Source organism: Mesoplodon mirus, assembly GCF_964341445.2.
Source record: "Mesoplodon mirus genome assembly, chromosome: 6".
NCBI classification, from domain to species: Eukaryota; Metazoa; Chordata; class Mammalia; order Artiodactyla; family Ziphiidae; genus Mesoplodon; species Mesoplodon mirus.
In genome coordinates, this window is record NC_138982.1 from 124513446 (window position 1) to 124539848 (window position 26403).

The 26403-nt window shown below is 33.5% G+C and overlaps 1 protein-coding gene across 4 annotated transcripts in view; it reads left to right on the forward strand.

Annotated features, from left to right (window-relative positions):
• Positions 1–26403, forward strand: part of NCAM2 (neural cell adhesion molecule 2) — a gene marked incomplete at both ends in the record, with an annotated part of 489199 nt that overhangs the window by 326971 nt on the left and 135825 nt on the right. The window lies entirely within an intron of this gene.

A 26403-nucleotide genomic window follows, 5' to 3' on the forward strand; every position in this document is an offset into this window, starting at 1 on the left:
GCACTTGCTTTAGAAATATTTTCTTAATATCCATTGTTATTTTAAGATATTTTGTTCTTTATTTTACTTTTTAAAAAAATTCACAGTTTTACCTCACTAACTTTTAATTATACATTTATTTTAAAAATTGGGCAATTTATTTTAGTGACAATGATAATTTTTCATTAAAATATCAATTTATTTGGGTTATCAAAAATTTTATTAAATTGATAGCTTAATTTTAGCACATTATTTTTTTTGGAGTCATCCTAAGATACATTTGTGTATACATTTGTGTATCAAATAAAATCAAAAAGATACATTTGTGTATACATTTGTGTATTAGAAAGCCCTGGCCTCTTCATTTAATAGATGTTATATACTTAACTGTAATAATAGTTAAATGCACACAATAAAGTTTAAGAAAGAACCAAAGCTATTATCGTGGAATGTGTTTAATTCAGCTATGACTCAAAAGTTGTAAATTGTTTTTCAATTTAAACACTAGGCAATCTAATTTTTTTACATTAAAAATCTTTATTTTCTAAATAAAACCATGTTTTATCACAAGGTTGATTTGAGGATTATGTGAGATTGTATGACTAGAGTGTTTTGACGTCCCTGGTATAAACCTCTGTCATCTATTTTGAATCATTTTCCTTAAATGATCCCTTATTATCATTCTTTTGTGTGTGTGTGTGTGTGTGTGTGTGTGTGTGCAGTACACGGGCCTCTCACTGTTGTGGCCTCTCTCGTTGTGGAGCACATGCTCCGGACGCACAGGTCAAGCGGCCATGTCTCACGGGCCCAGCCGCTCCGCGACATGTGGGATCTTCCCAGAACGGGGCAGAAACCTGTGTCCCCTGCATCTGCAGGCGGACTCTCAACCACTGCACCACCAGGGAAGCCCTATCATTCTTACTGATCAAGAAATGTTAGTAGATGTACAATTATAGGTATTGTTAAATTAGTATGGGCGGCCATGAAGTGTCATTCAAGTCAAAATTTAATCCCAAATTTGTCACTTTGACGTGTCATTTACCATGTTACTTCTCCTGCCTGATTTCAGTTTCTGCACATCTATATTCAGGTAATAATAAACCCCCCCCGGAAAAGTTTCTAAAGACGAAATGAGAGCATGTGGATCAATATCTCAGACCCAAATTGAACTTAAAAGTGTTATTTTCTCTTTTCCTTGGAGGTATTTAGTCTTTAGATACTTTAGAAATTAGATAATGATCACATTAATTCTGTGACAACAACTGCTGCCCCAAAGAAACCAGATAAAAACTAATATGAGCATAGTCATATGTACTGTATGAATAATATCATCCACAAAACAATAGAATGTTACAATTGTTGTAGACTGTGCATCTTTGACATAGCTATATGTAGAAGTTTACTACGAAATAATCTCTAGCAATGTCATTTCAATGACTCATATATGAACTTGTCTTACCATACTAAATTCCAAATCTTGTAACTATATATTGCATTCCTCTTGGAAGTTGACAATATTGGGAATCTGCATTTGAGTGTCATCTCAGTCACTGTATGTGTCAGTCTCTATCTTTGCAGGGAAATACTACAGGTTAGGGCTGTAACTTCCTATCCTGCATAAGGATAGGCTTTCAGATTACTCTGAGAGATAAAGCCTGGTCTTTACTCGGTGAGACACAATATCAGACTAGAAATACCACAGATTTATTACATCATCATCTTCTTTTTCCCTCTCTCCCAGGTCTATCTTCTCCCACTCTCCCCAGAATTTTCCTTTGTAGGAAGTAGGTCATTTTTTTTTTTTTTTGCTTCCTTTTGGGTCCTTTTTTACCTCCAATATTATGTAGCAATAAATATTGATTTGGAAGAGACACTTCCATATTCTAAGAAGTACCTAAACAAGTCATTAAAATAGGAGGAAAAAGAAATTGTACACCCCACAAAGCCAGGTTGCTTAAGAATGCTAGTTCTTCATCAATTTTCAAAATATGATTTCATATTCATATGATAAAACTGGTTAATTTTGAACATTTTTCAAGCCTACTGATTCAACATTAACTTTAGTACTTTAAGTCCATTTTGCTTTCTGTTCCTTTGAATAAATAGATTTAATAGATTTATTTAAACTGAAATTTGAGATAAAAAAAGAAAACAATACAAACTGTAAAGAGTCTACTTTAACATTTAGCTTTGCACTTACATACAGAAGTCATAGTTGTACCAGAGTGTTTCTATTTTAATTGTATATAAGTGGTAAACATTTTTCTCCATGAATTGGGGCACTATGATCTGGACAATACTTACTTCAAATGTTCTTGCAGAATAAACTACCAAGACAAAAGGACTTTCTAGTAATAATAAAGATAGGTAGTTCTTTGATACAAGCACCTGAATAAAATATGTTTTAAATTTTATAACAAATTAAATTCCTAGTGTAAAAATATTTATAATTACATTACTGCATTCATTATTATATTGTTGTTTTATGCTCTAGGATATTATTTTTTATTGCATAGGTACAGCTTTGGACCTAAGGAAAATTCATGCTTTTAAATGATTTATTTAAACCACTTTTAATAGAGGGCAGAGGATAATGGAGTAAACTTTTCACATTATATGAAAATCTCTACTAAAAATTCTTAGATATTTTTATATATAAACTGTGAAAATTACATTAGCCTTTCTGTATTTCTACCTTTTTTCACTCTAAAGTAAATACAATTTCTTGAAAATTAAATTTAATAAAATGTAACAGTAAAATTATCTTTACAGTGACAGGAATCTATGTCACTAATGTTTTCTTTATCATTTGCCCAAGTTCTTTTAACAACCATCAACAAATTTTATTGAGGGCTTTTGTGTTTACATGTGCTATTCTATGCACAAAGAGTACAGCAATGTAAAAAAAGTTTTCTGATTCATAGTGCATACAATTTAGGAGAGGAGATGGAATCAAAGCATATTTAAAATTAGCAATATTTTATTTATGAATATGTAATTTTGAAATATGAAAACTCATATGCTAAATATCAATTTTAAGTATATAAGTAGACTTCTACAAGGCTATAGATATAACTGTGGCATATTTTTCTGTGCTATCACAGACCCAGTTCAACTTGTTCTGACGGTCCTCTGTATTGGTGCATTTTGGAAAGTATATCTATCTACTCTCATTAGAATATCTCATTTCAGTTTGTTCTAGGCTGAAAATTGCTTCGACTCTGATTTCAAAAGAAACTTTAAAAAATATTTAATGGTCTAATTGGCAACACCTTTGTATTATAGGGGACAACTTAAGATTTTCAACTTTTTTCTCTTTAAATAGAAATTACAAAATGAGAGTAACAAATCCACAGTTACTGATTTAAGAAAGAGAGATTGTAGTGTTTCTGGTATCTGTAAATTATTATAAAAGCTCCAGTTCAAATATTTTAAAGACAGTCATGTACAGTTGAACTAGACAGATTGCTTGCTGTGGGTGGTAGTATGACAAAATAGTAGATGGAAGTTACAAAAATGCAGACTTTAGAAGACTCAGGGATTATAGATAATAGAATGTATTAAATTCCAAATGACAGAATGTCCAGTCCCATGAACTTCTCTATCACAGTTTGTAAGATCATCAATGTCTAAAAAAAAAAAAAAATCATTTCATTTGATATGACATTATATTAGAAGATGTTAAATAATCTTTGTTAACCTGATATTCTGCCTTGCTGTGAAATTAAATCTTTGAGTTAACATTCGGGGAAGGGGATGAGTGGTACTGAACCAAGGTTGTACATCAGAATCACATAAGGAGCTGTATACACATGTACCTGACTGAGCCTTACTCCCTGGGAAATGTCTGAGCCTCTCTCCCAGAGTTCTAACTGCACCTGGCTCCTAAATGTTCTTATCCAGTATCTTTGACAGGGATTAGAGAGTTATATTTTGAAAAGCCCCAGAAATTACTCCTGTGTTTGTACCCTGAGGAGAACCACTACCTTTAAAATTACTATGTGTCTTGCATCACAAACCCACCCCCCCACACACATAAAAATACACATAGTCAACTTAATGTGATCTTGATATCCAATAGATATATAAGATATATAAAAGGAATTCGTTTGTCTAACTCATGGATTTCTAGTCATGTTAGCATTGGTATTCCCAGTTCATATAAAACAGAGCTTAATGAATTGAAATTATGTGGTAGTTGCAGCACTGATTCTTTGTTTCAATTTCTGGATTTGCCATTTACCTTCTCTGTGACTTCAGGTAAGTTGATGTATTTTTCAGTTCCATCATTGATAAAATAAATCCCCTTCAAACTCTATTTCCCTATTCTATAAATCTTTCTATTGATTCAGTAGATAATCACATATTTTAAGATACAGTTTTTATTTACATGCTAAGCCCTTTATAAATTTACGTATTTACTAATTTTTCAATTCATGAGTTTCTAATAACTTAATATAGTGAGACAGTGTGTTTGCAATTTCCTTTTTCTATAGAGCTTTTCCATATAACAATTATAAGAAAAGCTAAGAGGGCTTCCCTGGTGGTGCAGTGGTTGAGAGTCCACCTGTTGATACAGGGGACACAGGTTCGTGCCCCAGTCTGGGAAGGTCCCGCATGCCGCAGGGAGGCTAGGCCTGTGAGTCATGGCAACTGAGCCTGCGCATCCAGAGCTTGTGTTCCGCAACGGGAGAGGCCACAACAGTGAGAGGTCCGCATACCGAAAAAAAAAAAGAAAAAGAAAAAAGAAAAAAGAAATCTAAGGTTACTTTGGCAATGTCTTTACATTGCAAAAAAAAAATGTCAGTTTCTGGTTGTAGAGAGGAATGCTAAAGAGCATACTCCTGGCACCTGTAGATTTTAATGCCTGTATTTTTTTTTTTTCTTTTCAGAGGTAATGGGCTTTTCTGAAGCGTTTTGTATTTGAATGACATTTTTAAGGTCTTTCTAACGCATTTTTTCCTACTAGTGTTCTGAGAGCAGTATTATAGATCCCTGCTGGGCAATAGGCAAAATGGATACTTCTATTCCTCATCTGAGTAGGGCATAGATTATAACTAGGCATGTTGGAAATCTTCCTGGATGCTTCTGAGCTTGCTCAGAGGTGGGTTTTCAATCATTTACAACTCTCAGAAATTTCTTTTCCAGCCCACACCTCAAATAAAAATTATCAAAGAAGTCTAATCATAAGTTCAACGTGTAATTTTAAAAAAAATATTTTTGAGAAAATTCTGGGATAAACTTAAAAAATAAAAATTTCATTGTTCTTTTAAAAAAAATCAGTTATTAATGAACTATTATTTTAGAATGTATATAAGTATATCCACTTGAAAGAAACTATCATCTATTTTGTATAATGATATGATATTAGTTCACATTTTTACTATAATTGCTTTGAAAAAAAAACATTATTTACATACTGAAAGTGATTTTTCTTTGACTTTGTAGCAGAAAATATATTATTTTTTCTTGTAAATACCATATTCTGTTACAGACTTCATGTGGTACTTACTTTATTTTATGAAGAAATTTACCACTGAGGAAAATATAAAATAATGTAGCTACAAAAAATGTAGATTTCAATGAATATTAATTGACTTAAAAATAACAAAGTTTCTGGTAAATGTAATTTTGATTTATTTATGTGAAATTTTAGTGGAAAACAGTAACTAAATTCAAAAAACGAAATAAATTTGAATGAATTGCTGTACAAATAGACACAGTATATCTGAAAATATTTCAATAAACATTCTAATAAATAACTTGCATAAAAATAAAACATTTGATGAATCCCATTGTCAAGTTTAAGCATGAAGCAAAAACAAGTGCATAAAAAATGTGAGTTACACAATAATTAATTTGTAAAATTGAATACACTTTCATGAAAAGTACTTTAACACAGTTATTATAATGCCCTCATTGTTTTGACTCATGGATTGACAGATAATAAATTTAAATAAAGTATATTAAACAAAGATCTTCAGTAGTAACTCTGTTCAGCCATCTATTGAGTAGTTGTGTTTACTGAGGGGAAAAAACCTTCTTAGTGAGGCTCTTCCTTGGCTACTCTGTATTGTCATGATCTATATCTTGGAGCAGCATCATTGCTGTTGTTTTGTAATCCACAAAGTTTCTTATTCAACTTTCTAAGTTCTTCATTCTTGGAAGCCAGATAATTTTGGATGCATATTTAATAGTGTATCTACTTATAAGAAAAACATTTATACTCTATCAAATATATAAAAATGATCTAATTTTAATATCTGTGGATCCTACCATCTTTTCCCTTGCCCAAATCACCCACCTTGTTCACTTCTTTTATTCCCCACCTTAAATTTCATTGTCTATTATAATCACTGTCACATATATACTCCTGGATCTTTTTTTATTTTGTGAACTGTTCCTAGCAAAATGTCAGTCGTGGTTAATTAACCTCAATGCCTATTCCACACATGTTGCGAGACAGCTGAAGTTAGCTGGAGGAAAACTAGAATCATTCTGAATAATCTCCCTCTAAAATTGTGACCCATAGCTTAATGCATGCTCTTTGTGTTTTGCAGTACTCTTGCCACATTTTCCTGGCTCATTTTCTTCACCAGTTTTAGATAACTACCTCATACATTTCCTCTATCCTCAAGTTCATAAACCTCCTCTGTTCTAAAAAAGCTCAGCTGGTGAACTGGTTCCTCTTTACTAAGAAAATACAAGCAATCAAAAGAAAATGTAACTAATTCCTATTACTACATCTACATCAAACATAGTTGAACCTATATACTACTATGAAGGTAATATTCAAGTTTTTATGTGGATGCTAGTTCCAGTCCTCTCTAACAAATTATAGACATTAATCCAATAATTTATCTCTCTATTTCCAAATTTTTTTTACTCTCCACCTTATTTATTATTCCCATCAACATTCAAAGATATTTTATTTATTTTATATATATTATAGCATATAATATATAATTAACATAATATGTAACTTATACACAACATACATTTATGTATATATTATATATAAAATGAGTACATACATACCTACATATCCTTTTTTCCTCTATTTCTTTTTTTTTAAATTAATTTATTTTAGTTTATTTATTTTAGTTTTGGCTACATTGGGTCTTCGTTGCTGCATGCGGGCTTTTCTCTGGTTATGGTGGGGCCGGGCTACTCTTCTTGGCCATGCACAGGCTTCTCATTGTGGTGGCCTCTCTTGTTGAGGAGCACGGGCTCTAGGCGTGTGGGCTTCAGTAGTCGTGACACACAGACTCAGTAGTTGTGGCTTGCGAGCTCTAGATTGCAGGCTCAGTAGTTGCAGCACATGGGCTTAGTTGCTCCTCAGCATGTGTGATCTTCCTGGACCAGGGCTCGAACCCATGTCCCCTGAATTGGCAGGTGTATTCTTAACCACTGAGCCATGAGGGAAGCCCCTTTTCCTGTATTTCTAATTTTATTTTTTCTTCCAGTTTTATTGAGATATAATTCCCATACAGCACTGTATAAGTTTAAGGTATGCAGCATAATTATTTGACCTGTATACATCATGAAGTGATTATTACAATAAGTTTAGTGAACACCCAACTTCTCATATAGATATAAAATTAAAGAAATAGAAAAAAATATTTTCCTTGTGATGAGAACTCACAGGATTTGCTCTCTTAATGTTCATATATAACATACAGCAGTGTTAATTATATTTATCATGTTGTATCTTACATCCTTAGTACTTACCTTATAACTGGACGTTTGTGCCTTTTGACTGCCTTCATCCACCCCTGCCTCTGGTAACCACAAATCTAAATATGAACATTTTTTCTATGAATTTGTTTGTTTTTGAAATATAATTGACCTTCAATACTATGTTAGGTTCTGTTACACAATATAGTGACTCAGCAGTTCTACACATTTCACAATTATCTCCATAATAAGTCTAGTTATGTCTGTACCCATACTTAGATATTACATAGTTATACAGGCACCCCTGGATCTGACCCCACCCACCAGCATGCCAAGACCAACTTTAGGACACCTTGGGCCCTGGCCCAACACATCAGCAAGTTGACATAAAGATCCAGGACCCTGGCTCAACAACCACTCACCCTAGAACCCAGGTCTGCCAATCAGTAGATCAGAACTACCCTCAGAAACCACTGGGTCTCTGTAGCCAGCCACCTTGTGACCCATCCTGCCCCAGAGGCCAGCATTCTCTGCACAAGGCAGAGCCTGGCGACCAACCAGACCCAAGCCAGACACACCTACCAGACCATTCACAGTAGTCATTCCCACCATAAGAGAAGGACCCAGGCATCTCACATGGGGGCAACCCTAAAACATATAGGTCTGGTGAATAGAGGGGAGTGTGCTGCTGGGACACATAATACGTCTCCTGCAAAAGGCCACTTCTCCAAGTTCAGGAAATGTAACCAACCTACCAAATACATAGAAATAAAAATAGAAAATTAGACTAAATGAGGTGACAGAGTAATATGTTCCAAACAGATGAACAAGATAACACCCCAGAAGAAGAATTAAATGAAGTGGAGATAGGCAATCTACCCTATAGAGAGTTCAAATTAATGATTATAAAGGTGTTCAAGGAACTTGGGAGAAGATAGGATGAACAGGATGAGAAGTTAGAAGTTTTTAACAAAGAGTTAAAAAATATAAAGAAGAACCAAACAGTGATGAATAATATCATAATTGAAATGAAAAGTGCAATAGAGGAATCAACAGTAGATTAGATGATACAGAGGAACAGAACAGGAGCTGGAAGACAGAATAGTGGAAATCACTGATGCAGAACAGAAAAAAAGAATAAAGAATAAAAAGAAATGAGGACCGTTTAAGAGATCTCTGGGAGAGCATCAAGTGTACTAACATTTGCATTGTAGGGGTTCCTGAAGGAGAAGAGAGAGGAAAATGGGCATAGAATATAGTTGAAGATATAATAGCTGAAATTTTCCCTATCTTGGGAAAGGAAACAAATATCTAGGTCCAGGAAGCATAAAGAGTCTCAAACAGGATAAACCCAAAAAGGATCACATCAAGACACATTACAATAAAAGTGGCACAAATTAAAGATGAAGAGAGAATATTAAAAGCAGCAAGGGAAAAGTAAGAAGTTACATGCAAGGGAACTCATGTAGTCTATCAGCTGACATGAGTTTCAGCAGAAATTCCATAGCCCATAAAAGAGTGGCATAATATTTAAAGTGATGAAAAGGAAACACCTACAACCAGGAATGCTCTACCTAGCAAGGCTTTCTTTCAGATTTGATGGAGAGATCAAAAGTTTTTCAGACAAGCAAACACTAAAAAGGTTCAGCACCATCAAACCAGTTTTAAAATAAATGTTAAAGGGACTTCTCTAAGCAAAAAAGAAAAGTTCACAACTAGAAATATGATAATTCTAAAAGGAAAAAAAAAATCTCATTGGTAAAGACATTTATACAGTAAAGTAAGTAAACCAACCATGTATAAAGCTACTAAGAAGGTTAAAAGACAAAAGTAATAAAACCATCTAAATCCACAATAAGTAGTTAAGGGTTACACAAAACAAAATGATTTAAAATATGATTTTAAAAACAGTAAGCATGTGGGGTGGGGTGTAAAAGTGCAAGGTTATTAAAATGCATTTGAACTTAAAAGATCATCAACTTAAAATAATGTATATTTATATATAAAACTCATGGTAACCACAAACCAAAAAAATCTATAATAGATACACAAAAAGCAACAGGAATCCAAACATAACACTGAAGATAGTTATCAAATCCCAGGAGAAAAGACTAAAGAAGAAGAAAGGAATAAAAAATAAGTATAAAAATATCCCCAAAACAATTAACAAGATGGCAATAAGTATGTATGTATCAATGATTATTTTAAATGTAAATGCAGTAATGCTCTAATCAAAAGAGATAGAGTGGCTGAATGGTTACAAAAACAAGACCCATATATATGCTGCCTGCAAGAGACTCACTTCAGATCTAAAGACACATGCATACTGAAAGTGACAGGATGAAAAAGTTATTTCATGCAAATTGAAATGAAATTGGGGTAACAATACTTTTATCAGACAAATAGACTTCAAAACAGAGGTTAAAACAAGAGACAAAGAAGGACATTAAATGATCATCAAAGGATAAATAAGCTAGAAGAGATAACAATTGTAAATATATGTGCACCCAACATAGGAGCACTTAAATACATAAAGCAAATATTAACAAACATAAAGGGAGAAATTTGCAATAACACAATAATAGTAGGGGACTTTAACACCTCACCTAGCTCAATGGACAGATCATCCAGACAGAAAATATCAATAAGGAAACGCTGGACTAAAACATGACATTGGAATATATACAATCTATTCACAAACAGTAGAATACACTTTTTTTTAAGGGCATAAGGAACATTCTCTAGGATAGATCACATACTAGGTCACAAAAAAATGTCTCAGTAAATTAAAGAAAATTAAAATCATATCAAGCATCTTTTCCAACCAAAATCCACAACTAGAAATCAGCTAGAAAAGAAATTGCACAAAACACAATCACGTGGAAGTTAAACAATACACTGTTAAACAACTAATGGATCACTGAAGAATTCAAAGAAGAAATCAAAAGATACCTGGAGAAAAATGAAAACAAAAACATAACAATCCAAAATCCATGGGATGGAGCAAAAGTAGTGTAAGAGGGAAGTTTATAGCAATAGAAGCCTACCTCAGGAAACAAGAAAAGTCTCAAATAAATAACCTAACCTTACTTGTAATGAAAATAGAAAAATAAGAGCAAACACAACCAAATTTAGCAGAAGAAAAGAAGTCAAAAAATCAGAATAGAAATAAATAAATAGAGAATGAAAAAATGAAAAGATCAATGAAGTTAAGAGCTGTTTTTTTGAAGAGATAAATAAAGTTGATAAATCTTTAGTCGGACTCATCAAGAAAAACAGAGCGAGGGCCCAAATAAATAAAATTGGAAATGAAAAAAGAATTTACAACCAATACCATCAAAATACAAGGGACAATATTAAATTATAAAGAACAATTAAGTATGCCAATAAAATATACAACATGAATTGGACAAACTCATATAAATGTACAATCTTCTGAGACTGAACTAAGAAGAAATAGAAAATATGAACAGACCAGTTTTCAGCAATGAGATTGAGTGAGTAATAAAATAGCTCCCAACAAGCAGAAGTCCAGGACCAGATGGTTTTACTGGTGAATTCTACTAAACATTTAGAGAAGAGGTAACTTTTATCCTTCTCAAACTATTCCAAAAATTTGCAGAGAGAGGATAGCTTTTGAACTCATTCTGCAAGGGCAGAATCAGCCTGATACAAACACCAGACAAAGATATCACAAAAAAGAAAATTACAGGCCAATATCACTGATGAACATAAATGCAAAAATACCTGACAAGCTATTAGCAAACTGAATTTAACAATACATTAAAAGGATCATACACCACGATCAAGTGGGTTTATCCCAGGGATGCAAGGATGGTTCCATATCTGCAAATCAATGTGATACACCACATTAACAAACTTAAAAATAAAAATCACATTCTCTCAATAGATTTGGAAAAGGTTTTGAAAAAAACTCAACATCCATTTTTGATAAAAACTCTTAATATAGTGGGTTTCATGGGAACATACCTCAACATAATAAAGGCCATATATGGCAAGCCCACAGCTAGTAGAAAAGCTGAAAGCATTTTCTCTAAGATTAGAAACAAAACAAGGATGCTTGTTCTCATCACTTTTTTTTTTTTTTTTTTTTTTTTTTTTGCATTATGCGGGCCTCTCACTGTTGTGGCCTCTCCCATTGCTGAACACAGGCTATGGACGTGCAGGCTCACTGGCCATGGCTCATGGGCCCAGCCACTCCACAGCATGTGGGACCTTCCCGGACTGGGGCACGAACCCATGTCCCCTACATTGGCAGGTGGACTCTCAACCACTGTGCCACCAGGAAAGCCCCTTCTCATCACTTTTATTCAACATAGTACTGGAAGTCCTAGATACAGTAATCAGAAAAGAAAAATAAGATCAACCTTAATTGGAAAGGAAGAAGTTAAGCTGTCACTGTTTGCAGATGACATGATACAATGCATAGAAAATCCTAAAGACGCCTCTTAAAAACTACTAGAATTCATCAATGAATTCAGTAAAATTACAGGACACATGATTAAATACAGGAATCTGTTGCATTTCTGTACACTAACGATGAACTATCAAGAAGTGAAATTAAGAAAACAATCTCATTCACCATTGCATCAAAAATAATAAAATACATAGGAATAGTGTAACTAAGGAGATAAAAGGTCTGTACTCAGAAAACTATAAAACATTGAAGAAATAAATTGAAGATGATGCAAACGGATGGAAAGATATACTGGGTTCATGGATTGGAAGAATTAATAATGTTAAAATGACCATACTATCCAAGGCAATTTACAGATTCAATTCTATTCCTATCAAAATATCAATGGCATTTTTCACAGAACTAGAACAAATAATTCTAAAATTTGTATGGGAACACAAAAGGCCTAAAATAGCCAAAATGAACTTGAGAAAGAATAGCAACGCTGAAGTTTTAATGCTCCCTGATTTCAATCCTACAAAGCTTCAGTAATTAAAACCATATGGTATTAGCACAAAAACAGATACATAGATCAATGGAACAGAATAGAGAGCCTAAAAAGGAACACACACTAATATGGTCAATTAATCAATGACACAGTAGGCAAGAATATGCAATACAGAAAAGATATCCTAAATGGCGATGGGAAAACTGAATAGATACATGCAAAAGAATCAAATTGGTCTACTCTCTCACACCATGCACAAAAATAAATTTAAAATGGATTAAAGACTAAATGTAAGACCTGAAGTCATAAAACTTCTAGAAGAAAATGTAGGCAGTAAACTCTTTGACACTGGATATTTCTTTGGATATGTCTCTTCAGGTAAGGAAAACAAAATCAAACCTAAACAAATGGGACTATATCAAACTCAAAAACTTTTGCACAGAGATAGAAACTATCAAAACCCAAAAAGGTCACCTGCTTAATGGGAGAAGATATTTGCAAACCATATATCCAATAAGAAGTTAATATCTAATACAAATAACTCATACATCTCAACATCAAAAAAACCCAAACAACCCAATTTAAAAACGGACAGAGTGCCAGAATAGATATTTTTCCAAAGAAGACATACAGATGGCCAACAGGCACATAAAAACATGCTCAACATCACTAATCATCAGGGAAATGCAAATCAAAACCACAATGAGATATCACCTCACACACATTGGAATGGCTATTATCAAAAAGGCAGCAAATACCAAGTGTTGGAGAAGATGTGTAGAAAAGGAAGCACTTGTGCACTGTTGGTGGGAATGTAAATTGGTGCAACCACTATGAAAAGCAGTATGGAGAGTCCTCAAAGAACGAAAAATAGAACTACTGTATGATACAGCAATTCCACTCCTGGGTATTTATCCACAGAAAATGTAAACACTAATTTGAAAAGTTATATGCATCCCTATGTTCATTGCAACTTTATTTACAAGAGCCAAGATCTGGAAGAAACCTAAGTGCCCATCCATATATAAATGGATAAAGGAGACATGACATATCAATATTTCTTAGTCATAAAAAAAGAATAAACTCTTGCCAACATGGATGGCCCTGGAAGGTATTATGCTAAGAGAAATAATTCAGACAGAGAAAGACGAAAATACTATTTCACTTGTGTGTGGAATCTAAAAATCAAAACAAATGAACAAACATAACAAAACAGAAACAGACTTACAGATGCAGAGAACAAACAGGTGGTTGCCAGAGGGGAATTGGGTGACGGGAGGAAATAAATAGTTGAGGGAGATTAAGAGGTACAAGCTTCCAGTCCAAAATAAATGAGTCATAGATATGAAATGCACAGTATGGTTAATTATAGTTATACCCACATATCCTTCATATATGAGTATATATTTTTGTCTGTGCAAATATTAGAAAGGTAGATAGCTACTACATTTGGCTTCCAAATCCCATCTGATTTCTATCCTCTATTCATAGCAAAATCCCTTGAAAATGTTGTTTAATCTTGTTCTCTCTAAATTCTTCCTAGAAGTATCTCTTGAATATACTCCAGTCAGGCTTTGACCACATGACTCTACTAAAACTCTTTGGAAAGCTTGTTACTAATAACATTCACTTTTCTAAATTTTATCACAAATTAGCATTCCTGATTTTACTTTTCTGCCTAAGAGAAGCATTGATCCAATTAAATGATCTTTTCTGCTTGTTGCATGGTCTTTGGCTTATGGTATACTTTCCTGTTTTTTCTCTTATCTGTCTTTGTCTTCTAATTGATATCTAAATTATCAAGGGCCCTAGTTTGGGGTCTATTCTTGGATTCCTTTCTCTAACTATGTTTATTCCCTTGACTTATTCATCTAGTCTCATCATGGCTTTAATTACCAGCTGGATTCAGTAAAATCCAAATTTTAAACATGGACCTGTCCACTAAATCCTAGTTGTCTGTATACAGTGTTCTACCAGGTAGCTCCATCTGGATATTAAATAAGTATCTTAAACTGAGAGTATCCAGTCCAACTCTATACATTATCTCTACTTCTGCTTCTCCATCAGTCATCCAAATTTCATTAAGTGGTGATTCCTTCCCTCCAGTAATATAGTCTAAAATTATTTGTGTAATCTTTGACTTATTGATTGTTATACATACATTCAAATTTTGTAAATCCTGTTAGCCTTATTTTAAATATATTAAAATTTTGATCATTTCTCAAAACGCAGCTGTTACTGCTCTAGTCCAAGCCAGCATAGTGACTTGCCTAGACTATTGCAATAACTTTTAAGAGGTTTTAATGCATTCACTTTGCCCCCTGTTATTCTCATTAAAATAGCTAAATTTGTCCATTTGAAATACACCAGATAATATCACTCTTTTGTTCAGAAGACTCCAATACCTTCTCATATCATTTGGAAATCCCTTTTATTACCTATACTTCTCTATATGATAGGCCATTCTTCAAATCTCTATTACCTTCATTTTTTCCTCAAATCCTACTATTAAGATCAATTAATTTCAACCAAATAAGATTTCACATTTCCTCCATCAATCATTTGTGCTGGAAGATTTTCAATAGTGTGTGTACTTTATCTAACTACAACTTTGAATGTACATTGTGAGTCATAAGTGTAGTGAAAACTATCACAAATCTTTGATGTACTAATTGCAGTTTCCAGCACTTTTGAGTGTGCTGAGAGAGTCTTTGATTGCCAACCTGAGGTCTATGTAGTAAGACTATTGATTTTTAACTATGTGTGTGTTTAGGTTAATTGTTGAATTCTTTAGGTAAGCTAAGAATAAATTGCAGACCACTATTCTTTTAATTATGAAATCTGAAACCAGATAAGAACTTAAACTGTGTACAGAACACTAGAATTGACTTACTATATGGATATTTGCATTCAGTTTTGAAGTACACTGCAGCTATCTGAGTCATAGGAGGTGTGAAGCTACTGGGACAAAAATTAAAAAGAAAAAAAAACCATAATGCTATAGAAATAGTAGCATACTCAGTGATAAACAATTTGAATACATTTATATAATCCTCTGATTGCTTAGTGAATTAATAATTTGCTAATTCATAAATTAAATATCCTCTGAGACCAAATGATAGAAATGGTGATAATTAAGGAGGTTCCATAAACAAATTTTATAGAAGCAGGAGGTTAGCAAGCAATAGAACTGCACACATTTCCTGTGTGTACCATAGAAAGATGTTGGATCTCCTCTTCCTATATTACAGAAACATGCCCGGCTGTTTGTTTGTTTGTTTGGTTTTGCGGTACACGGGCCTCTCACTGTTGTGGCCTCTCCCGTTGCGGAGCACAGGCTCCGGACGCACAGGCTCAGTGGCCATGGCTCACAGGCCCAGCCTCTCCGTGGCATGTGGGATCTTCCCAGGCCGGGGCATGAACCCGTGTCCCCCGCATCGGCAGGTGGACTCCCAACCACTGCACAACCAGGGAAGCCACTGGCTGGCTGTTTTGATCAGCATCTTGAGACAGCACATTGTGCTAAGAAGTATACTATTCTAACACCTTCTCATATAATTTGCAACAATCTGCCCTGTAGTATAATTATTTACTATACATCCCATACCTGCATATCCCAGCACACAATTAGAAACTTGTTGAGGGCTGTTTCTTATCATTTTTGATTGTTGTAGCAAAGGTAATATAACTTCCCAGACCATCTCTGCTTCTTGGCTCTCTGTTTACACCATGCCCCCCTTTAATGATAATGTCTATAAATTTTTATCGCCTGGTGATTGATACATATAGATGTAAAGATTCATCACAGACATGTCTGAGCCATAATTTTCTTTTATTATAAAAGATATAATATAGAATATAGGCTTTACCTTCTCTTTTAATGTTTTGACAAAGACCACACTGTATCTTTTCCTTTCTATGGTTTATAGTTGTATCACTGATTCATTTATTCCACACTTTGAAACTGTCTTAATACACCATTTGGCTTTTGGTAAAAAATAAATAAATTTTGTTAACATTTCCACCTTTCTTTCTCCTATGCATTATTTTATTATCTTGATAACTTAGATCCTTTCTAGAGAGTACCTTCTCTTTTAATTGAAGACTTCTAAACTATAAAAAGTTTAGTTTGTATATGCAGTATTTGTTTTAATTTGTCTTTTCTTTATGAATAGATATTTTACCACAAAACAAACAAAATCCAAAACCAAAACCAAACTAAAGCAGTTCACTGGAGTTCGTGTATATTATACACAGTTTTAATCTTTAGCCATCTTTTAGAGGTAGTTTGTTTCTTTGTCTATGCAGCAAAATGAGTTGATTAAACTGTGTTTTTATGTATTGTTAGTTTTTGGTGTTTATGTGCATGTGTAATATAAAACATTTCCAATAAATAAAGTGCTTTTTATTTAAAATAATTAGGTTAATTGCATAATTGTCAGACAGTAAGACAGCCTGAGAAGAGTTCAAAACACAGAGATAAGAAATATTTTTATCCTCTTGATCCTCCCACCTAAAATGAGGCACCGGAGTAAAGTATATGAGTCACTCAGCATAGCTGTGTTATAAAAGGAGCATATATTTGCTATAACACTGCCAGTACATATGGCAGTAATTATACACATTATTTCATAACATTTCTTATATATCCTATGTTGTATATAATTTAATATGTATTTGAAATGATGTGATTTTTTTAAAAGAAGGAAAAATATACACATACATTTCCAGGTACTATTCTACTTTGTGGTATTAGTCTGATAAAAGTATGCTGTTAATAACAATGTGTTGTATACCATAAGAATTCTCATATATGTGACAAAAGTTGATTACTAGATGGTAAATGCATTGCATTTTCTGATGTTAAGTGTGGGACTAGTGACAATTTAAAATACTTGTTAAAACGTATATTTCCAGACATATTAGATAAAAAAGGGCTTGATTTATACTCTGACTTTAAACAATGACAACAAACAAAATTTATGTCATGATGGATAGCATATTGATCCATGAGAGGAGAGAAACAAATGATGTGACCCCTATGATTGGTTGAGCGTACTTTGTAGAGAGTTTCCAGGCTGTAGCACAGGGATGAAGAGTCTGACTCTTTTATTTGAGGAGACAGTGTTCTGAGTTTGAATGACTTAGGGTGCTAGAAATCACAGGATGGGGTACCAGAGAGCGGAGAGCCCTGTAGAGAAGAAATTCACACAGAGAGAGCTCCAGAGATCTTCATCACTTTCCCCAAGAGTCTTTAGCTGAGTATTGATAAGTGTATGTGTGTGTGAGGAAACTATCCAAGGCCACAGAAAGAACCACTGGAATACTGAAGTATGTTGCTTCAGTAGTATGGTCAAATTAGCCCTAACCTAAAGATTGCTCCCAGCTCGCCTAACAAAGTTTAAAAGCCTCAAAAGAATAAAACTGTTTTCATATAACTCAAAGTATATAATTCACAATGTTTGGCATCCAATAAAGAATTATGAGGTATACAAGGTACATGAAAATATAACCCATAATAGGGAAAAAAACAAATCAATCAATAGAAACAGATCCATTGACACAAATAACAGTATTAGTAGATAGGAACATCTTTTTTTTTTTTTTTTTTTTTTTTTTACATATACTGCATATGTACTACAAGGTAAAAGGAAAGCATGAGCATAATACAGAGAAACATGACAAAGTAAAGGCTAAAACAAAATTCTAGAGATCAAGAAAAATGTCAAGTGAAAAAGACATTGGATTGGATTAACAGAAGATTAGATACTGCAGAAGAAAAGTCTAGTAAAATCAAAGACAGAAAAATACAATTTATCCAAATGAAACATAGACAAGAAGAAAACATACATATACTTAGAGCAGTCCTGTGTCTTTTTCATGCTTTGAGTGAGTGTTGGCCAAAGAAGGCTCAGAACAGGGTCCTTATTTGTCTCACTAGATAGAGCAAAGAAAGAATGTTCCCAAAATATTTTGTATTTCTTCACACTGTAGTTTTTCCTTTACAGAACATGTTGTAGGAATTTGTATAAAGATATACTATAGGAAAAGGATAATAACTATTAACATTGATTATATACTATGTGTCAGGCATTTTTTAAACATTTCATTTAACATTATTTTACTAATTGCTGTTGCATATCGTGCTTTTTGCTTTGCAAAAATCTTTCATTTGTCTCTAATTTGGACAAGATTGCCATACCGCTGAGACATTTGTTACTAACTACATCACAGAGTATAATAACATTTATCATGTATCTAGCACTGAGGTTACACAAACTTAAGTAATTCTAACCAGACCTAGGGAAAAGCAACAAAAGTTATGTACTGTGTATTAGCCAACTTGCACTGTGATAACTCTGCAAAATAATGACAGCAAAACCTCAGGGCTTTCAATACAAAAATCTATGGGTTTGTAAGTAGGTTGTAGCAGCATGCTCTAGACTTTAATTTGGGTTCTGCTCTGCTCTGTATGTTCTAACAATTGAAAAAATCGGATGAAGGAACACATCCCATCTTGGTTATGCTGTTTAAAAATTACCATGATAAAATGTGTGACATATATTTAAAACAAACATTGGAGAATGGTATAATGAAACCCTACGTTCTAACACAGCCTCAGTTATTATCAGTGTTATGCCATTCCAATTCTAATATTTTTAGTATTGCACTTCATCTGTTTTCCAATTGGTTATGTTTATGTTATAAAGAAAAACATTTTAAAATCTGAATTAAAAAGACATTGAACCAAACCTATGGCTTTTTCAAAGCTTTGAAACAATGGAGTCTATATTTTAGTCATTATGTTACTTCCAGAGCAGTCTGGTGTAATAATGTGATATCAATATTCACAAGGTAAGTTCAATTATGTGCATAAATCATCACAATACACCTGACCATCTTATAATAAATGTTGAATAGGAAGAATTTCAGTGTATAATGTGCCTGATTCTTTCAGACTTCCTTTCTATCTTCTCATTTTTGTGTGCCATGAAACTAAATTTTAGCTCAAGATAGAATGTAACTTTTAGATTTAAGTTTCTTCTTGGCTTCTTTATCCCTTATTGATTTTTTAATAAGGAGTTTTATTTCTTTGCTTATTTTCCATTATGAAGGATATGCAGAAAAATTGGAAATTCAGAAACAATAGCGGTCAACGTATTTTCATGGTTTCTTAACCTTGGGGAAAGCAATGATATTTTAAATGGATCGAAAGCCTCCTGGCTTTCTACGCTAGGCACATATTTATGGCTTGAATTCCTATGTCCTGAGTTTTCTGAACAACACTGATATCAAATATTTTGTTCTATTATCTTCATATTTGATTAAAATTGCACATACACTCAAGAAACAACAACAAAAAATAAGTATCTTGTCATTCAGAGTCAACAACGGTGTTGCCGAAATTAAAATGATCAGCCGTACTACAAGCACATTCCTCTCCTAATTTATTTGCTTAGAACTCCAATCACAATGAATGACCATAAGTAATAGTGATATAGACATGGGGTCAGGATACTTAATACAGCTTTAAATAATATATACATTTTGGAAATGATACATAGTCATTAGAATCCACAAATTTAAAACCATTGAATAGTGACACAGATCCTATGTCTGTATAAAGCCTACAAGACAAGGATTTTGACACCAAAGTCATGGCATTTGAGCAAGGAACGTACTTCTGATGAAGGGCAGGATCAAGGATACAGCCAAACCATCCACAAATGTAGTGGCAATTACAGATAAATTCAATATCTAGGGATTTGTTATTAGTATTATGGATGAAATAAAATATAAATCTCATTATTTGGCAATTTAATCATTTATATGTGAAATGTTTTATCATTTATTATTTATTTAGTAATTTTGCTGTCCTATAGTAACTTTTCATCCTAATTTTAATTTTGTTTTTACTGAATATCTTACATATTTTCATTGATAAAATATTATAAATATTTTATAATGTTATAAATAAATAACTGGCATGTGGTTCAAGGAATCATGAGAAAAGTCTAGCAACAATAATGCATTGTTAAGTAAGAAGATAGGAGAGGTGCCATTTCCCTTTGAGACAGAATGCCTTTGGACCTCACAATGAAATGGATATTGTGTAAACTCACATATTTATCATTTAGATCTGGATATCAGATGTTTTGTGCCAATTTATTTGCCAACTACTTAACAGGGGCTGAGCTCTTTTCAAATATTCAAATCATTAATCTCCCTCATAATACTATAAAGGCTGTACTTTTAAAGCCATTATACAGAGTGAGAAACTGAGGTACAGCTAAATTAAGTAGTTGACTCCAGGTTACAAAGCTTATAGATGGCACAAACAGGATGTAAAGTTTCCCATTTGGTTCTGTAGTCTCTGGTCTTACCTACTATTAAGGTAAAGAAGGCAGCACGCACAGACACCAATACAAAATATTCAAGTCACATTCTGAAAACCAGCATTTTAACAATTATCAGTTGGAATTCACCTTTTCTAATTTTTTAAGTTAAAATCTCTGAAAAGTTTATTCTGCTTTGGGCCTGATTATCATAGCATTTCAATTTCAAATAGTAAAGTACTGGGTATATAATATGGAAAATAATGTCTGCTGGTTATTAAAATATGATTTGTTATGGTCAAATGTGAATATATGCATATATATGTATAATTTTATATATCTACAGCAATCTACAAATAATGAATCCGATTTCTCATCCAGGGATCTGCGACAGAAACTTGAAAATATCCTTTTCCTCCTTTCTTCCATCACCAGCTCCCATCTAAACATTCACTGAATGCTGTGGATTCTTCCTCAGTATGTTTCTAGAATACACTCACTTCTCTCCATCTCATCTACCTCTACCTTTTCCCAGAACACTATCATTGCAGTATGTTTCTTGGTGTTTTCTCTTCCCCCTTTCAAAGTTATTCTCTACCCTGAGGCATGAATGATGCCCTCAAACAACAAATGCATTCTCCCTACTCCTTTGCCTGAAACCTTGCCTGTCCTTTCCAGTTCTTTATAGAACACTCATTCTTTCTTTTGGCTTTAATTTTTAATATTTTCTAACATATAATTCACACAACATGCAATTTACCCATCAAAGGGTAAAATTAAATAAATTGCCTTTTAGTATATTCACAGAGTTGTGCAATCATCAATGCAATAAATTTGGGGACATTTTCATCACCTCAAAAACAAGTCCTGCTCCACTTGACTGTCACTCCCCTGTCACCTTACCACCACCTGCCAGCCTTAGGCAATCACTTTTGTATCTATAGATTTGTCTGTTCTGGAAATTCTGTAAAAATGGAAGCATTCAAAATGCATACTTCGTTACTAACTTCTATTCACTTAGCATAGTGTTTTCAAGGTTCATCTATGTTGTGACTTGTGTAAGTACCTCATTTTTTTATTGACAAATAATATTTCATTATATAGAAATTGTACATTTTATTTATCCATGAATTAGTAGATGGATATTTGTGTTGCTTTCACTTTTTGGATTTATTAATAATCCTCTTATGGACATTTATGTAGTACATGTTTATGTGTGGACATAGATCTTTAATTCTCTTGGGAGTGTAATGGCTGAATCATACGGTAACTCTGTGTTTAACATTTTGAGTACCTGTCAGACAGTTTATCAAAAGCACCTGCACCGTTCTACATTCCTATCACGTGTGCATTAAAGTTCCATTTTCTCCAGATCCTATCCAGTGCTTGTTATTACCTGTCTTTTTGTTTATAGCCATCCCTGAAGGCATGAGGTAGTATGGAGTTTTGGTATGCATTTTCATGATGACTAAGGATGTTGAGCATGCTTTCATGTTTTTGTCAATGTTGCTTTGACTTTTGAGGCTCTTTGTGGCATTCTTGTCTGTCTCCCCAGCCACTTCACGTCTTACCTCCCTCCAACTTATATCGGATATGCCAGCTCTAGGTAGCTTCTTTCAACTCTTTGAACATGTCATTTTCCCCTCTAGTCCAGACCTATGTAGTTCCCATTTCCTTCCTAACTTTCCTCCTATTTACTTGGCCAGGGCTGACTTCATGGATATGTGACATGTACAGTTGCACAGAGCCCAACACTCAGAAGGGCTCTGCATTGGGTTTAAAGTGCTGCTGTGGTTGTCTTCAAATTCATAGTAACTTTTGAACAAAAGACCTCACATTTCAGTTTTCAGTGGGCCCTGCAAATTACGCAGCCAGTCTGGTGCCTTACTTATCCTTCAGGACCCTGTTTAGGCAGAAATATCTGCAAGTAATTGTTCCTCACCTCTGTAGACTTTACTAGGTGTTCTTCTTTAATTTCATCTATGTCAGATGAAATTTATGATTTTCCTCTAAGCCTTTTAACCTTTGAGGCTAAAGGCTTTGCCTTTCTTATCCATCTTCCTGTCCTCAGAACCCAGCAGATTGCTGGTCACATAGTTATGGTACAGTATGTAACTCAGCCACATAGTTATGTCCCAGCTAGTGAGCCATATGGCAAAAGTAATTCAGAATATGAACTCCTGGGCCAGACAGCCTGGGCATCCCACTGTTATCACTTATAAGCTGTGTGGGACCTGGGCAAGTTATCTAATGTTTCTGTGCCTCATTTTGCTCATCTTTAAAATGGGGATGATATTAGTCCCCATCTCATAGCACTATTATGAGGATCATAGCAGTGTTATGAACTAATAAATGTAAAATATTTAGTATGTATCTAACTATCACCTATTGTATGTGTTAGCAGCTATTCATTCCTATATTAAATTCCTATTGTTGAATAAATTACTGACTGTATGTGCAAAGAGAAGAAAAGGGTCCTAGAACCAGTGAAGAAACTACAAAACTTAAGAAATTTTATTGGACATATTACTCTTTGTTTCATCAATTTACATTGCTAGGAGGAATGGTAATTGTACAAAAGTTTATTTTATGACATCAAAATAAGAGTACACTTAGGAAGGCGGGATCAAGCCCAGAGGAAAAAGACATTAAAACTAAGAGTAAATATAGAACTCTTATAAGAGCAAAACAATATTTCTGCTTAAATTTCTTTGCAGAAATTAGTGAATGTAATGAAACTTTATCATGATTTTGAGAAGTCAGTTTGGGTAAATTAATGCCAATAATGTTTGGAAAGAGTCTGCTTTCTTTTTTTATACATTTAGCAGTTATGCCTTGCTGCTACATCTATGTATTTGAAGCTGTTTAATTTACATTCAATAGAGATTTAATGCCATTGCAAATAATGCAAACATAATATATAATAAAAAGAATTGCTCCCCCAAAACTGCATAGCATACAATGAGAAAAAAATAACATATAGTCAAAGGGTACAAATGTGTTGTGTGTCTGCATGTGTCTTGGGTCCTGCACGTGTTCTCTATCAGCCTGTCCAATGTCAGGGGAGTCCACGTTCTCACAGTCTCTTCTCTGCACCTACTGGGTTCTCTCAGTTCTCTCATAAGCCTTCTGGTGGCATATGCCCAGAATTCTCTCTACAACACTGCCCCTCTTTCACCATTTCCAGATCCCAATCCACACTTCGGTTTAACAAGGAACATACCTCTGACTCTAACCCATCCTTCCATTAACATCCCCAAAATGAAACTGTGGTGTTCCCACATGGTATTTTTGAGTTTATTTGTATTATATCTTAGAAGTAATATCTGTCTTCTCGGTTAAACTTAAATTCTATAAAGAGCGGAAATTATTCTATTTTGCTCAGCTTATATCCCCAGCGCCTGGATGCTTATTGTGAAACAATTGCACATATATAGAAAAAATGTTGAGTAAGTGACATGATCCACAATTTTCTCAAAAGGCCAAAGGGTCAATGACTCTAAAAAGGTTCAAAGACAAGAGTGTGAGGAAGAAGAAAGAAAGGAATACTGCCCAACTCAGATGGGTTGTGTACTACAGTTGGATCCCAAATTTGGCACTAAATGTCTAGTTAGGTAAAGCTACAAAAATAAACATGACACATTATATAAATTCAAATGCCCAACAATTAAAATTTACAACAAAATATTTATGTTTGAACTAAACTGAAGATGGTAGTTATCACATAGAAATTTGATTAAGAGATTATTGAAAGGACAATAAACTCTATAAATAATCATTTTATCAATATATTTTTTCTTTTCAGATAAAATAGACTTTATGTTTTTATTTTTATTTTTTTTACATCTTTATTGGAGTATAACTGCTTTACAATGGTGTGTTAGTTTCTGCTTTATAACAAAGTGAATCAGTTATACATATACATATGTTCCCATATTGAAATACTATTCAAGCAGCTCTTAAGCTGACCTTCCAGAAAGGCAAAATATATAATATCAAGTTAAATTCCAGAGAGTCCTTCTGTAAAGGATTGGAATAATAATGTACAGTCAGACACTTTCTAATCATGTTAATGCAGTGATAGAAACTGAAAATACTAGATGGAGAGCTAATACACCCATTAACCTGTCTCAATCAAATATCAGGTGTCTTAAATGAATCTTCAGTAGGTGGTGAATCAAAGTCAAGATATAATGAATTTTCTTTCAGATATGTGTAATGCCTTTTTGTAGCACAAAGAGAAAGATGTCCTTTGGAATGTCAGAAATGAGAATAAATGACTTTGGTCTTCTAGTCAATGTATATTGTGCATTATTACAAAGCCAATGTCAACTCTGAAAATGACTTACAATTTCTCAATGAATCACACACATTCCAGAAGAAATTCTATTCTTCTGGTATTTCTATTACTTTTAGAAATATTATTAAACACTTTTAAATAAAACCATTTTTACTAATAGCATGCTAACTTTACACACACGGATAGTTTTCCACAAGTCAAAAACCATATCATAATAACAAAAGTACCTGTTGATTTTTAAGGTGGGTAAATTTACTTTTTAATGTACAAAAGAACGATATTTTCCCTAATGAAAGAAGGAACAGTTTGCTTCACATCATTATTAACGCATCTCTTGTCACATTCTAATTAAGGTATTAAATGTCACATTTTTAATCCATAGTAAAGTATAGCTGAAGTATTACATTTCCTTTATTCAATTATATGTACATTTCACTATAACTTAATTTGCTTTATAAAAATTTTAGAATGTAATGATTCTGTCCTAGGTACTAGTCCAGGTGAGTTTCACACAAAGTACCATAAAAATATTCTCGCATTTGTACAACTATAATATCAAACTGCAGGATAAAATCTGAAGTTCCAGTAAGACTAGAAAAAGCAATGTGTCCCAAGAAAAGCACAGGGACATTATATATGTATGTATAGCAGTCAACCAGGGATTATTTTGAAAATAAATTGATATCTGGACAAGAAATTGAAAGAATGATGGTAGAATACTTCTGTGTAAATATGGAAGAGATAAAGGGGGAAAGATTTGAGAAAGATGTGTGAAGACTGCTTAGAAAACACAAGACATTCATGACAATACAAATAATTCACATTAAATGGAATCCAAATTAACAGTATCCAAATTGTAAACTGTGCTTAAACAGAAAGGTAATACCATATGGAAGTCCGTAAGCATCAGGCTAATAGATTGGGGTTTTATTTGGGAGGCAATACAATGTTATTTGTAATTATAGGGTATGAGGTCCAGGGATGTGAAACCTTCATAAAGTTGTTATGAGAAATAAAAGTTTGTTGTAAAAAAAAGAAGACTTATTCTTAGTTACACAAGAAATAATTTCTGCAGCTGGAATGAGTTTTTGCTAAGAGAAACGTAGGAAATAGCATAATGTTGAAGGCTTTTGCAGAGTCAGGGAGTCTTTTTCGGTCACATTCAGCCTGGATGTGATTGTTCTCT